The 16,208-nt window shown below is 43.9% G+C and overlaps 1 long non-coding RNA gene across 16 annotated transcripts in view; it reads right to left on the bottom strand.

Moving 5' to 3' along the window:
• The window catches only part of LOC109566376 (uncharacterized), a 63,500-nt gene that overhangs the window by 45,314 nt on the left and 1,978 nt on the right, over nt 1–16,208 (bottom strand). For all 16 annotated transcript variants that reach the window (XR_011569382.1, XR_011569378.1, XR_011569383.1 and 13 more), the window contains exon 2: nt 989–1,109. This is a non-coding gene — a long non-coding RNA (uncharacterized lncRNA). The remainder of the gene's footprint in view (nt 1–988; nt 1,110–16,208) is intronic.

Genomic DNA, 16,208 nt, shown 5'->3' with positions numbered 1-16,208 from the left:
TATGTAATTTGTTTTGAACCTACACATTCATTACTCATTCAGCAGATATTAACAGAGCATGCCCTGGACATTTATAGATGTTTATAAATGTGGATCTGTGATCAGCCTTTAATTTACCAAATATTTCCTGATTTTCTACTATGTGCCAGATGTGGTGATAGATTCTGATAGGTTCAAAAAAAAAAAAAAAAAAAAAATCAACAAAACCTGGTCCCTGCCCTCAGGAATTCTGTGACTTGAGAATCATTCTTCAATCACTCCAGAAAAATAAATTAAAAATGTGTGCTCTGCCCTTTTCCCTAATGTGAGAGCATAATCACATGTATAAAGTCATAGAATATGTGCTGGTATTTCTGTTTTCACCCACTCCAGCTGCATTCTTCAGGCTTCTTTGCACTGTTCCAACCCCTGTGGCCTGTTGGATCTGAATTCCTTTGCCTGATGGCACCCAGTTGGGTTTGGCCAATGAGACTCACCAGTGGGAAACTAGAGCGGGAAGGGGATAAGACACAGCATAAGTCATTTCTTTTCTATTCCCTCTTGAGTCACCACTGTGTGTGTAGGAGGGACTGTGTCTGCTGGGGACTATGGCTCCCACTGGTGGCCTCCTCTAGACCCCTGGGTGGGTTCCTCCAGGGTTCCAACTCTCAATAGGCTCCAGTAATACTGTTTTTCCTTTGCATCCTTTCTGCCGTGGGAGTGACAATGGCTTCCGGACTTTATGGGTCTCTGGGTGCCTTATTCTTTCTTATTTATTCTCTTAACCTGGCACAGACAGCTGTAAAGAGTCTCTGTGTTAACATTTCCTCATTTGAAACATCTGGGGTAAACGCTGTTTCTTACTGGGACCCTAGCTAATCGGAATATCAAAGCTGACCACATTTTAGGAATCATCTAATCTCCTTTCCATTTTACAGGGACAGAAATCAGGTCCAGACAGCATGGCACTTGAATGAGCTTGCCCACGGGAAGAATAAAACCAGCTCACCTGCCTATCCTGGCTCCTGTGACAACGCATCCCAGACCACCTCCTGGCCTTGTTTCCTCTGAAGGGGTGATCTTCCAAGTTTTGGACAGTGTTCCCTTCTGCCAGTGTTGAGTCCTGCAAGCTAAGGACATGAATGAACTGAGTCATCTCCACAGAGCTTCATTAATTTCAAGGCAATTTAAGATTTCTGAGTCATAGGTTTCAGCCACTTAAGACTTTCCCAGCCGGTACTGCATTTGCCCACACACATTTTTCTTTCAAGATCACATCTGGGTCTAGCTGTGTGGCTTGCCCACTCTTTATCAGTTTCAGAGAGAATCCAGCCTCATAGAGTGATCTGTGCTGGGCTATGCCTTTTCCAATTGCCGTGTGCAGTGGAGTTTGCACAAGGACTTAATGGAATTAGACGTCTATAGCTTGATCCAGACTCTAACCACCAGAGACACGCACATTTCCACATTCTATAGCCAACACCATATTTCACCCAGCCTCCCAAGGAAACTCAGTTCTACCATATGGTGACTCCACTCTCTGAATAATACTTAGCAACTCGATGAACAAAGAATGAATCATATCTTAGCCATCTTGGCCAAATATTGTTTCATATAGCCACGGCATTAGTAATATATATATTTTCTTTCTTTTTTTTTTTTTTTAAAGAGGACTTCCTGCAATGCCCACTGGAAATGAAGAACTAGACCTCACTGGAGGGAGACTGTACCATCAAAGTGTTCTCGCTCATTAGAGATCTTCAATTCCATATTATGTTGTGTGTATGATACATTCAGCATGTCTGCTTTTTCTTTTCCTTCAGAGCAGCTGCTGGGATTGAGCAACAGTCTCCCGGGGTAACACAGCAGGGAATCCTGGGGCATTTCCCAGACGCAGAAAACAAAGGATGTGTATCCATGGGGAGGTTTAGGCTGGAGCCTTTCCCTACCATCAGGGAGAATTCACAGTCTCAGGATCTGGGGAGGAATCTTAGCAAACCTCTGTGTGTGTGGTGGGGAGTGGGGAGGGGGTGGTGGGGGAAGGGTGGTGGTGTGGTTAGGTGATCTCAAGAAAGTCACTTTCTTTTTTTAAATTTTTCATTTTGTGGTTAGGTGATCTTTTTTGTTTTTAATTTATTTATTTTAATTAGAGGCTAATTACTTTACAATATTGTATTGGTTTTGCCATACATCAACATGAATACCCCACGGGTATACATGTGTTCCCAATCCTGAACCCCCCTCCCACCTCCCTCCCCATACCATCCCTCTGGGTCATCCCAGTGCACCAGCCCCAAGCTTCCTGTATTTCTCATCAAACCTGGACTGGCGATTCATTTCTTATATGATATTATACATGTTTCAATGCCATTCTCCCAAATCATCCCCCACCTCCCTCTCCCACAGAGTCCAAAAGACTGTTCTATACATCTGTGTCTCTTTTGCTGTCTCGCATACGGGGTTATAGTTACCATCTTTCTATATTCCATATATATGCGTTAGTATACTGTATTGGTGTTTTTCTTTCTGGCTTACTTCACTCTGTATAATCGGCTCCAGTTTCAACCACCGTTAGGTGATCTTAAGAAAGTCATTTTCTTTTTTTAAATTTTTTATTTTGTATTGGGGTATTTTTTTTTTTTTGCTTTTGTTTAGTCGCTCAGTCATGTCTGACTCCACGATCCTTATGGACTATATAGCCCATCAGGCTTCTCTGTCCATGGGATTTTTCAGGCAAGAATACTGGAGTGGGTTGCCATTTTCTCCTCCATGGGGTCTTCCTGACCCAGAGATCGAATGTACATCTCCTGTTTGTGTCTTATATTGCTGGCGGATTCTTTACAGGCTGAGACATCCGGGTAGAACTGATTAACAATGTTATGACAGTTTCCAGCGAACAGAGAAGGGACTCAGCCATACATATACATGTATCCATTCTCCCTCAGAGGCCCCTGCCATCCAGGCTGCCACATAACATTTAGCCGAGTTCCATATGCTACACAGTAGGTCTTTGTTGGTTATCCATTTTAAATATAGCAGTGTGTACATATCCATGCCAAATTCCCTAACCATCCCTTCCCCCCAACTTTCCCCCCAGCAATTCTCTAAGTCTGTGAGTCTGAAAATCACTTTTCTTTCTGAGACATAATAAAGAATAAAGAACCTTTGACAAACATTTGATAAACTGGAAGACAATAGGCAAAGGCTACCTCAACCATTTATAATGTGCAAGCACTGTTAGAGCCTTTTAGGTACTAAAATAGATAACCAACAGGGACCCATTGTATAGCACAAAGAACAATATTCAGTATTTTGTAATAACCTATACGGAGAAAGAATCAGAAAAGAATATAGATAAAAAACTGAATCACTTTGCTGTACATCTGAAACTAACACAATATTGTCAATCAACTATACTTCAATTAAAAAATGTAATCAGAAACAGCAGTAAGAGTCAGATACAATCCATTGTTTCAATGAACTAACCAGTTGAAAATAGGAATATGCAGGGATTATTTTAATGAAATATGGCTCAGCTAAGATAGAGCTTTGCACAGTGGAGAGTCAGCTTAATCTGAGAATTCCTGAAAAAGCTGGTGCCCAAGATGAATCTTGCCAAGATTTATGGAGATGACAAAGGGATTCCAGACAGTCAAGAGCCTGAGTTGTAATTACTGGAGAATAGAGTGCATCACACAGAGTGGCCGGAAACAAGGCTACGTTAATAACTATGAAGAAATATTTGTTATAATTTTACTACAAGCACTGCTGTGTGGGTGCCTGGTCACTTCGTCCTGTCCAGCTCTTTGAGACCCCCATGGATGCCTCTGTCTATGGGACTGTCCAGCCTAGAATACTGGAGTGGGTTGCCATTTCCTCTTCCAGGGAATCTTCCCAACCCAGGGACTGAACCTGCGTCTCCCAAGTCTCCTCCACTGGCAGGTGGACTCTTTACCACTGTGCCACCTGGGAAGCCCACCAGCACTGGTGGTTTTTGAAAATCAAGAGAGGAATTTCCTGGAGAGCCCTCATGCTGTGGTAGTGCCTTTCCTCACATCCATGGCAACACTTGGGCTCATCTTCATGGGAAGTAGTTGGCTGTTAAGTGCTGATCTTAGAATTAAAGGAAAGGAACCATCCTAATCCATTGTTGTCTGGATGGAATTGCATTTTCTCATCAGGCACCCAGCGCTGTGACAAGAACAGAACAGAAGAGAAAGGAGAAGGTGCGGCCCTTCCCCTTGGGGAGCTCCGGATCCATTGAGAAAAGTCATGCTCACCTCATATAATCATGGCAGATTAATCTGAATTCATTGTACAGTCATCATCCCATGTTTCCATGCCCATCAGGAAAGAGGATCTTCCCTTAGCCAGATGCATCAGAAGGAGGGCTTGGGAGTCATTCAACCTGTGTTTATTACGTATCATCTGACAATAGGAATTATTTTACTCCTCTGGGAAAGACTTCCTAGAGGAGCTGGCTAGCTGACCCAGAAAGATGACTATACTACCTCATTCCAATTTTCTATTATACTGCTGCTGCTGCTAAGTTGCTTCAGTCATGTCCGACTCCTAGCGACCCCATGGACTGCAGCCTACCAGGCTCCTCCGTCCATGGGATTGTCCAGGCAAGAGTACTGGAGTGGGGTGCCATTGCCTTCTCCTTCTATTATATTACTGAACAAAAAACTGACCTGATACTTAATGGTGGAAAACAACTACCACATTATTACATTATGATTTTGTGTGGCAGTAATTTGGGCAGCTGGCATAACTGTGTTCATTCAGTGGTATTCTGTTGGCTACTGGTCTGGTCTGGAGAGATCAAGATGGCTTTCATTCTCCTGCCTGGAGCTTTGCTAAGGTTTGGCTACACTGAGCCCCTCTCCCTTTCCATGTCATCATGTGAGTCTTTCTGTGGGTTTTCTCCAGGAGGGTAGTTGATTGGATTTATTGTACGGCAGCTCAGACCTCCAAGAGACTAAGAAGGAAGCTTTCAGCCTTCTCAAAGGCAAGACCTAAAACTGAGTCTGCATCACGTCCACAATTCTTTATTAATCCAAACAATCCCACACAAGTTTATATTCAGTGGCAGGGCACTGGAACCCACCTCCTATTGGGAGGAGTGTCAAGACTCTGTAGCAGTAGTAGCGTTAGTAACTCAGTCGTGTCCAGCTCTTTGTGACCCCATTGACTGTAGACCGCCAGGCTCCTCTTGAATTCTCCAGGCAAGAATACTGGTCTGCGTTGCCATACCCTTCTCCAGGGGAATCTTCCCAACCCAGGGATTGAACCCAGGTCTCCTGCCTTGCAGGCAGATTCTTTACCGTCCGAGCTACCAGGGAAGCCCCCTCTACAAGACTCTGTGTCCGTCTTTAGTTTGGTACATTTACCCCTCACTAAGGTCACTTCATGTGTGTGATGCAATCTTGGTGATTTACGGCCCAAGTAAACATGAGATAGGAAAAGAAAAGCAACCTCAGATGAGGAAATAAGGCTGTGTATGAGAGACATCTGTCATTATACTATGAGTTCATTAAACTATGATCAACTATGCTCTGCTCCAGACCTATTTATGGTGCTAGAAACATGGAAAGTGATCCATCAACAGAACTCGGTTAACTGACAGGCAATGTTTTTTTACTACATTTCTAGTTATATGAGTGACTTTCTCACACTGAACCTTCCAGGAAAGGTGCCAGGGGAATCTTATTGCAAAACTAGCAATTTATTGGGTTGACAAAGAGAACATTCAGTTAAGGAGATTTTGCAGAACACAATGGGATAATTCTAGTTGTGAAATGTGGACTTAAAAAGGAATCATTTAGAAACATCCAAGAAGCATTTGAAGGTTGGATGACAAGATGTAGCCTCTTCCATTCAAACACAGACTGAGGGTCAAGGGTGGGCCCGGAAGTCCAGGCAGATGTGGGACAGTTTCAGGTCTCCCTGCCCGACTCCAAAGGTCCATCACACCAGGCTTCTAAGACTGATCCAGAAAACAGTGGTAACACCCACCATGCATCCATCACTGTTCCAGCACAGCGGTTGTAGTTCAGTTCAGTTCAGTCACTCAGTCGTGTCCGACTCTTTGCAACCCTATGGACTGCAGCATGCCAGGCCTCCCTGTCCATCACCAACTCATGGAGCTTACTCAAATTCATGTCCATCGAGTTGGTGAAGTCATCCAATCATCTCATCCTCTGTCATCCCCTTCTCCTCCTGCCTTCAATCTTTCCCAGCATTAGGGTCTTTTCCAACGAGTCAGTTCTTCGCATCAGGTGGCCAAAATATTGGAGTTTCAGCTTCAGCATCAGTCCTTCCAGTGAATATTCAGGACTAATTTCCTTTAGGATGGATTGGTTCGATCTCCTTGCAATCCAAGGGACTCTCAAGAGTCTTCTCCAACACCATAGTTCAAAAGCATCAGTTCTTCGGTGCTCATCTTTCTTTATAGTCTGACTCTCAAATCTGTAAATGACTACTGGAAAAACCATAGCCTTGTCTAGATGGACCTTTGTTGGCAAAGTAATGTCTCTGCTTTTTAATATGCTGTCTGTTGATTATAGCTTTTCTTCCAAGGAAGAAGTGTCTTTTAATTTCATGGCTGCAGTTATCATCTGCAGTGATTTTGGAGCCCAAGAAAATAAAGTCTCTAACTGTTTCCATTGTTTCCCCATCTATTTGCCATGAAGTGGTGGGACCAGATGCCATGATCTTAGTTTTCTGAATGTTGAGTTTTAAGCCAACTTTTTCACTGTCCTTTTTCACTTTCATCAAGACGCTCTTTAGTTCTTCTTCACTTTCTGCTGTAAGGGTGGTGTCATCTGCCTGTCTGAGGTCATTGATATTTCTCCCAGCAATCTTGATTCCAGCCTGTGCTTCATCCAGCCTGATATTCTCATGATGTACTCTGCATATAAGTTAAATAAGCAGGGTGACAATATACAGCCTTGATGTACTCCTTTCCAGATCTGGAACCAGTCTGTTCCATGTCCAGTTCTAACTGTTACTTCTTGACCTGCATGCAGATATCTCAGGAGGCAGGTCAGGTGGTCTGGTATTCCCATCTCTTTAAGAATTTTCCACTGTTTGTTTTAATCCACACAGTCAAAGACTTCAGCGTAGTAACTGTAGTTATAGAGGGAAATTCAAACATGGCATTATATCTCCAGGGCCTCCAAGTCTCCAGATGGAAGCATTCTCTACCCACCCCTAGATTCCAGGGGAATGCTTGGGCATCTCAAGGTAGATCAAGATGGCAGGGGGCAGAGAGGATGAGATTGCCATTGCCCAGCCATGGAGCCACCATGCCAGAGGGAAGAATTCTTGAAGAATACCAGAAGTTGTATATATTCTCTCAACGTAGGCCTGCAGCAGCTAGCTTCCACCCCTTCCTACTAAACAGAATTATATTTACCCCAAGAATCTGGCATCCTACCCTAGAGAACAGAAAGGCAGACAGCTTCTAAAAAGGCTCCTAATAATTCCTGGTCTTCACACCTGGTGGAATCCTCTCTTGTTCTGTGGGATGGCCTTGGTGACTTGCTCTTAACAAGCAGACTATGGCAAAATGATGTCACTTCCAGGATTAGGCTACAAAAGACTTGGACATTTGTCTGGCTTGTCCTCTCTCTGGGTCTTCTCTGGTGTTTGCTCTAATCAAGCAAGATGCCATGCTGTCAGCTGCCCTTTGGAGAAGCTCATGTGATTCAGACTGGAGGGTGGTTTCCAGTCAACATCCAGGGAGGAAATGAGACCCTCAGCCCAACAGCATTCAAGGACTTGAATCCTATCAATACCTAAAGGAGTGACCTTGGAAGCTGAAGCTTTGGGGGGCAATTTGTTATGCAGCAATGGTTGAATAATACAAGTATATAAAAAAGAAGTGTATATATATATATATATATATATATCTCTTCCTTTTACACCATGTGATTTCTGGCTAATGAGGATCTTTCATCTTGAGGCTAGGGCAACATCTGGTCAGTGGCATGAAGTCCTAGCACTTAGCTCAGCAGTCACATTCCCCCACTGTCTGACAGTAACCTTGTCTCCCAGTTGTCCTCTGTATCCATAGGGGATTGGTTCCAAGACACCTCCCCAACTGCCCTTCAGATACCAAAATCCACAGATGCTCCATATATACATATAGTTTTTTAAAATTTGCATATAACCTATGAACATCTTCCTGTATACTTTAAATCATCTTTAGATTACTTGAAATACCTAATACAATGCACATGCTATGCAAATAGTTGCTGATGCCGGCAAATTCAAATTTTGCTTATTGGATTTTCTGTATTTTTTTTTCTCAATTATTTTTGATCCACAGGTGATTGAATCCATGCATGTGGAACCTGTGGATATGGAGGGCTAACTGTACTGTGGTCAGGGCTAGTCCTCACTACCTCCAGGCCCTACACAGAGCTTCATTCACCTGTCCGCAGTTCTCACCACACCCTACAAGATCTGTACTATGACGGTGCCATTTTAAGGAAGCAGAAACTGAGGTTTAGGGATATTCCGGAATTGACTGAAGGTCACAGAACTACTGAACTTCAGAAAAAGTGCACCATATACACTTTCCTGACCTCCTGAATATGATTGGTTGACTTTTGTATCTGACTCTCTTCTAGATGCAGTTCCAGAGTCTGTCATGGGTCAAGGGCTGTGGTCTCTGAACAACTGTGTGATTTAGAAAGCAGCTTACTTCCCTATAGCAAAATAGCCTAAAACCATATTTGCTAGCAGACTCTTTTATTATGCAAATGAAGATAATGAAGACTGAGGCTTGATGCTTACCTCATATTTAGAACAAGGGACTGTATTTCTTCAACACTCCTCCAGTTTACACCCCACCCAGGATCATACACCATCCCTCAGGTCCACACGTACAGATGGACCCATTTTCTAAAGTGTTGGGTTCATGGCTAGGAGTTACCTATTCAGTGAAGAACAAGTCTCAATCTTTCTGAGTTTTGGAACAAAATGTAAAAGATATAAAATTTCATGTTCTTCCAAGGGATACAAATTAGATATATGGGGAAAATACTATGAAATCAGTTATTTGTTCACAGTTTTAACACTCAAAGCACTCTTGTATATTTGAATGTGAATTACACAGATATGAATGGGACATATCATTCATTCCATCTATAGCTCACTGAACAGATTGCCACATAGCACTGAGTTTCCATACTGTGCACGCTCTGCTCCAAGCCCACCTGAGGATCCAAGGCTCACAAGGTGGAAACCACTATAATATAGATACTGCCTTTTTATTTAAATGCACTTTCCTGGTTTGCAACTATCCAGTGAAACCATCAAACAAAATTCTAGGTAAGGACCCTCAAATTGTTTTAAATTTAAAACAATATTTGGACACAGAAGGAAATAGAGGAGAGGAGAGGAAAGGACGCAAGGACAAGGCAGAGGAGAAGGCAGTGGCAGGAAGAAGAGCTGTGCTATAAAGTATCAGAAGTATTGGGTTTGTGGAATTTCACTGATGGACCAGTGGTTAAGAACACCTGCCCTGCAATGTAGAGGACACGGGTTCAATCCCTGGTCTGGGAACTAAGACCCCAAATGTTGTGGAGCAACTAAGCCTGCCTGCCTCAACTAATGAGTGCGTGTGCCACAACTAGAGAATCTGTGCGCCACAGTGAATAACCCCGCAACGAAGATCTTGTGTGCCACAACTAAAAGACCTGACGGACACTGACAAATAAACAGTACTGGGTTTGTGCTCATGAGCTAATTTCCTTGAGACTCAGTTTCTTCTGCTGAGGTTTGTAATGAAATCTCCTTTATAGAGCTATCGTGAGGATTAAATGGCACAAAATACATAAGAATGCTTTGCAAATTGGTGAGGCTATGGCACATATTCTTAATAGACCTTAATCTGAGCAATCAGGGCTGTCCAAGATCATGTGACTAATTGGCCAAGTTGGGGCCCAAATGGGATAAAAGCTCAACGTGTCCTTGTTCAGACCCTGGTCTACTGGTGACCAGCTTGTTTTTCCCAAACTGAAGGTGGGCTTTTAAAAGCTGAAGAGGGATGTAAATGATCATTCAGTTCAGCCTATTCCCTTTGTAAGGAGGGTATCGGTTACTTCCACTCCACAAATGGTAGGGGATTGAAGTGTCATTCAAAGGCCTAAAACTCAGAAACAGAGCTGGGTGCGGGGGTAGGGGTGGGGGCAGAGGGTGGGAAATCTTCTCCCTCGACATTTGTCTGTGTGCCAGGTATGGAAACACACACTAGACTTACCAGAACACCCTTCAAACGGGATCTATTTTTACAGTAACCTAGCACTGTGCTGCTGCTAAGTCACTTCAGTCGTGTCCGACTCTATGCAACCCCATAGACAGAAGCCCACCAGGCTCCCCCGTCCTTGGGATTCTCCAGGCAAGAACACTGGAGTGGGTTGCCATTTCCTTCTCCAATGCATGAAAGTGAAAAGTGAAAGGGAAGTTATTCAGTCGTGTCCAACTCTTAGCAACCCCATGGACTACAGCCTACCAGGCTGCTCCATCCATGGGAGTTTCCAGGTAAGAGTACTGGAGTGGGGTGCCATTGCTTTCTAGATAAATGTAAATTTGTAGCACTTGCTGGACTAGCTGGATTATTTTTACCAGTTTTCACTTTGTTTTATTAGCTGCTCTGCAATATGTAACAGGATGGCAGGCAATTTGCAATATTCAGAAAATTCCCATATACTAGGTATCCCATCCTCCTCTAATTTAATTTAAAAGGAACAACAGCAACAAAATTCTCCTATATTCATTTCACTTGTAAGCACTCAACAACTATTCCTTTGGTCGGGAAGAAAAACAACAAAACCAGGGCGTGGGGAAAAAAATTGTTTCAACATGCCAATTTCTTTTGTATTTATACACTGGTCTTCTTCTAGTAGACCATTTATTCAAAGAAGAAAACAGACCCCTTACCTTGCCATGGTAAAACAAACAAATACAAAGTCACTTTTTAATAGGTACTGCTAGGAATCACCTTGGACATAAACCACCATTTTTCAAAGACAAACTGTTTAGAACAAATTGAGAAAAGAAACACTATTATGGAAGGATTGATTACAAGTGAGCAATTCAAGCCAAAGGTTTAGACATCTAAAATAGCCTGATGATGGGCAACGTGATGTACGTGAACCTTATTCATTCCCCTGCCCCCTTCTTCCCTCACACACACAGACACACACAGACACACACACACGTGAGCAGCACAGCCATTGAGTAATGGGCCACCATGGAAAAAGGTAATGAGTTTTGCTGGGTCCTGGTCCTGGTTCCTTCATCTGAAAAGTGGGGGTAATAATATCTATTTTGATGGATTGTATAAGAAGCAGAGAGAAAGAAAGTGGCTGGTGTAGTGCTCAGAAGGCATAATTGAAGTATAATTATTATCAAAGTTAGTAAAAGAGAAGACTCGCAAAGTAATGGGGCAATTTATGACATGAAGCTTGGAAGCAAGCCACAAGTTTCATACCACTGGAAATGCATCTCTCCATCATGCTGCTGCTGCTGCTACTAAGTTGCTTCAGTCGTGTCCGACTCTGTGCGACCCCATAGATGGCAGCCCACCAGGCTCCCCCGTCCCTGGGATTCTCCAGGCAAGAACACTGGAGTGGGTTGCCATTTTCTTCTCCAATGCATGAAAGTGAAAAGTGAAAGTGAAGTCACTCAGTCGTGTCCGACTCTTGACAACCCCATGGACTGGAGTCTACCAGGCTCCTCCATCCATGGGAGTTTCCAGGCAAGAGTACTGGAGTGGGGTGCCATTGCCCTCTTCATCATGACTGTATCCAAACCCCAGGGTCACAGTGAACTTGGCCAAATGCATCTCGGAGGACTGCAGCAGTGAAGCTGTGTACCCTCTCCCCTGGATCTCTCCCTTCCTCCTTGCACAGAGGAATGATGGAATCTCTTTCTAGAGTTAACTTAGAGGAGTAATTAGGGGCACTTACCTTCCTGGCGTCTGGTACTGACTCTGATGCCAGGTGATCTGCAGATACTGTCATCAGGAATATCTAGATTGCAACTCATGTCTTTACACCACAAACCTCATTCTTGACCAACCACATCCATGCCACCTTGATTTTGAACATACCATTTGTAAAACCTGAGGCAGCCATAAAACCAGATAAGAGAAGTAGGGAACATGATATGAACAAGCTAGAAGGAACACCTTGGAAAGGAGTAACTTCAGGGAAATACAGAGGTCCTAGTCATCAAGCAGGTGTCACAGACACCTATGTCAAGTCATAGACATAGAGGTAGAGTCCACAGAGTGGTGTGAGTGGGCCAGTGGGCACAGAACCAAGAGGAGTGGGAGACGAAGTTGCTGGGAATTTCTTAAATTCCAACTCCCTTTATCTATGCCCAGGTTTTCAGGTATGGCCAAGAAGGTCATGTTTTGCACAATTCCAAGGGTGACACTCACAAAGACCTCAGAGGGGAATGGAACATTCTGCATTTGTGCAGATCAGCATATGGTAGCCACATCTACAATTTGTCCTGGAAGCCTGTCACAGATTTTTGAGCCTAGGTATGATGTGAGAGTTAAGAAAGAAGACTATCATCATCCATGGGATATATCAGCCTTCAAGTGACATAGTAGTCTCAAGAGTTGTTATCTGATCAACAAACACATCACTTAGTTTAGGGCTTCACATTTAGCAGGTACCTACTGAACATTTACTAGATGAATGAACTAATGAGAGAACAAGTGAATTAAGGAGCAGTTACATGCATTTCAAGATAGAGGACACTCTGGAAAACATGCACAGCAGATTAGCAACCTATGGCAGCTGGATCTGACTGTTCCACAGAGTGGACTGGTTAATGTGTCCTGTGCTCAGTCGCTAAGTCATGTCCAGCTCTTTCCAACCCCATGGACTGTAGCCCACCAGGCAAGAAGAATACTGGAGTGGGTTGCCATTTACTCCTCTAGGGGATCTTCCTGACTCAGGGATTGAACCTGTATCTCCTGCATTGGCAGGCAGATTCTTTACCACTGAGCCACATGGGAAGCCCAGGGACTGGTTACTATTCCTCTGTAATTATATAATCCCTAGTTTAATTGCCATATCATCTTTTATCATAGCTACATAATTTGTATTTAACCATACCTACAACCCTATCTCATGGGCAGAGGAGCCTGGTGGGCCGCCGTCTATGGGGTCACACAGAGTCGGACACGACTGAAGCGACTTAGCAGCAGCAGCAGCATACCTACAACTGTTACTTTAACAACTCCTATACATTTTATAGATATTTTAGGCATTTTGTCTATTATTATTATTATTATTATCATTGCATGTTGAATTGTTTTCTACGGACATATTCAAATAATGACAAATATGCAAGACATTATGCTAGTTGCCTTATGTGCTGCTGTTCAGTCGCTAAGTTGTGACTCTTTGCAACCCCAGGGACCGCAGCCTGCCAGGTTTCTCTGTCCATGGGATTTCCCATGGACAAGAATACTGGAGTGGGTTGCCATTTCCTTCTCCAAGAGATCGTCCCCACTGAGGGATCAAACTTCCATCTCCTGCATCGCAGGTAGATTCTTTACCACTGAGCCACCGGGGAAACCCATTTTATAATTGAAGTATTTCAAATTCATCTAAGGTCATATACCTAAAAAGTGAATGAATGAAGATTCCCACAAAGATCTTCCTATTACATGTTTTTTTTTTTCCCAATCTAAGAAGAATTACTGTGAATTCGGATAAAAAGATTTAAGGCACTAGGTATAAATTATGTAATTTATCCTGCACTACAGTAGTTTCCAAAGATCATGAATTTGGCCTTTAAGAATGGGCAGGACTGTGGCCACCATATAATTTCATCAGAAGTCTTGAATGTACCATCAATCATGCATAGCATCCATTGCTGTGCTGTGCTTAAGTCACTCAGTCATGTCTGACTCTCTGTGAGCCCATGGACTGTAGCTTGCTAGGCTCCTCTGTCCATGGGATTCTCCAGGCAAGAACAGTGGAGTGGGTGGCCTCTCCCTTCTCTGGTTCATCTTCCCAACCCAGGAATCCAACAAGGGTCTGCTGAATTGCAGGCGAATTCTTTATCAGCTGAGCTACCAGGGAAGCTCACAGCATCTGTGATATACCACTATGTTGACCACTTTCTCAGTCTCTCCAGGTGACAGGGCTTTCTCTTTCCTTGGAAGCCCACTGATATTTACTTCATATGACGTCCACTATGATCTTTCTAGAACCCCAATCAACCATGTCAATTCCCCGTTTAATGGTAGCATTCACTCTACATCTCTTCTACTTTGGCTGGTCTGTCTGTCTCTTCTCATTCTAATCCCAGTTCACTTTACCACATGCCTGGCCACTGCTCCTAAGCTGCCAGTACCAAAGCTGTGGAGAGTCACTAGAAATTTCAGAACATCCCACTTCTTTGCTTCTGTACATTCTTTCTCTCCACCAGAAATGCCAATGACAATCTCTTATTTATCTTATTGTATGACTCATGGAACTTTTTCAAGATCCATGAGGATAGGAAATAAATTCTTTAAAATCATTGTATCTCGAAACTCAGTATCTGGTGCATGCTATGCTATGCTATGCTAAGTCACTTCAGTCGTGTCCGACTCTGTGTGACCCCATAGACGGCAGCCACCAGGCTCCCCCATCCCTGGGATTCTCCAGGCAAGAACACTGGAGTGGGTTGCCATTTCCATCTCCAATGCATGAAAATGAAAAGTCAAAGTGAAGTCACTGAGTCTTGTCCAACTCTTAGCGACCCCATGGACTGCAGCCTACCAGGCTCCTCCATCCATGGGATTTTCCAGGCAAGAGTACTGGAGTGGGGTGCCATTGCCTTGTCCATCTGGTGCATAGTAGGTTTCAATTAAATATTTGCTTTGGATAAATTCAAGGCGAAAAAAAATAATTTTTTCTGGAAAACTCCCTGAAGCCCAGGAAAAGTGGATGCCTTGATATCTAATAGCCATACTGTTATACAATGAAACGATGTATTTCCAAGTATTTCTCTGAAGCTGGACTCTGAGCTCCTGGGTGGCAGAGACTAAATCTTACTCATATTTGGATCCTTAACACCTATCCTAGGCTGGGCTTATAGTAAACCACCATAGATTTCCTGGAATTGAAAAATATAATTCTAAAGCAGTCACGTGAGCTGAGCTGGACGGTTGTTAGGCTTCTCATTTTACAGCTGAAAAAAGGGGTAGTCAGGGAGGAGAAAAAAAAATGTCTTGACTCAATTTTCATTGGAAATCAGAGGCCCAGACAGGCCTGGAACAGGGTCTCCTAAACTCCTAGTTATAAAGCATGTTGGTGGCCACTGACAAGGGAGGCTGGTGCCTTTCTTTCTGACTCCTCAGCGGAGGAACAGAGGACTGTTCCCGAGATGAGCACCAGCAGAGGACCCTCGATGGGCCGAGATTCATGAATGGATCCTGCTCACCACTCGTGGTGACGGCCTGGGGGAACACACAAGTCGCCCTAGGGTGAGGGACTGAGTGCCAGGAAGGTCTGCCAGAAGTCAGTTGGCGAGAGGGAGTCGGGAGACATGGGAGCACTTTCTTGACCCTTTTTTCAAACCCAGTGGCCCTGTGGTGGCCTGTCATACAGTCTGTGATCTCTTCTGCCAGCCTCCCAGGAATGGCTTATCTCTGGAGTTTGTGCATAATCATAAACTGCAAATATGTGGGCATAATCCTACAGAGCCCTCTTTTTTTGACTCAAAAGTGTCCTACCAAGGACTTCCCTGGTGGTCCAGTGGTTAAGAATCTGCCTTCCAATGCAGGGGATGGGTGGGGGGAATGGATCCCTGGTTGGGTGGGTGGGAAGGACTAAGATCCCACATGGTGCCACAACTAAGACCGGACACAGCCAAGTAAATAAATATTTTTTAAAAAAGTGTCCTACCATGGGCAATACATGATATAGTCCGCTTTTCCTCCCAGACTAGAAAATATGCATGTGCCTGCTCAGTCGTGTCCGACTCTGTGCGACCCCATAGATGGTAGCCCACCAGGCTCCCCCGTCCCTGGGATTCTCCAGGCAAGAACACTGGAGTGGGTTGCCATTTCCTTCTCCAATGCATGAAAGCGAAAAGTGAAAGTGAAGTCGCTCAGTGGAGTCCGACCCTCAATGACCCCGTGCACTGCAGCCTTCCAGGCTCCTCCGTCCATGGGATTTTCCAGGTAAGAGTACTGGAGT

The sequence above is a fragment of the Bos indicus genome, chromosome 11 (genome assembly GCF_029378745.1).
Source record: "Bos indicus isolate NIAB-ARS_2022 breed Sahiwal x Tharparkar chromosome 11, NIAB-ARS_B.indTharparkar_mat_pri_1.0, whole genome shotgun sequence".
Lineage (NCBI taxonomy): Eukaryota > Metazoa > Chordata > Mammalia > Artiodactyla > Bovidae > Bos > Bos indicus.
The sequence above is the reverse complement of the archived record's forward strand: the minus strand, read 5'-3'. Positions and strand labels throughout refer to the sequence as shown.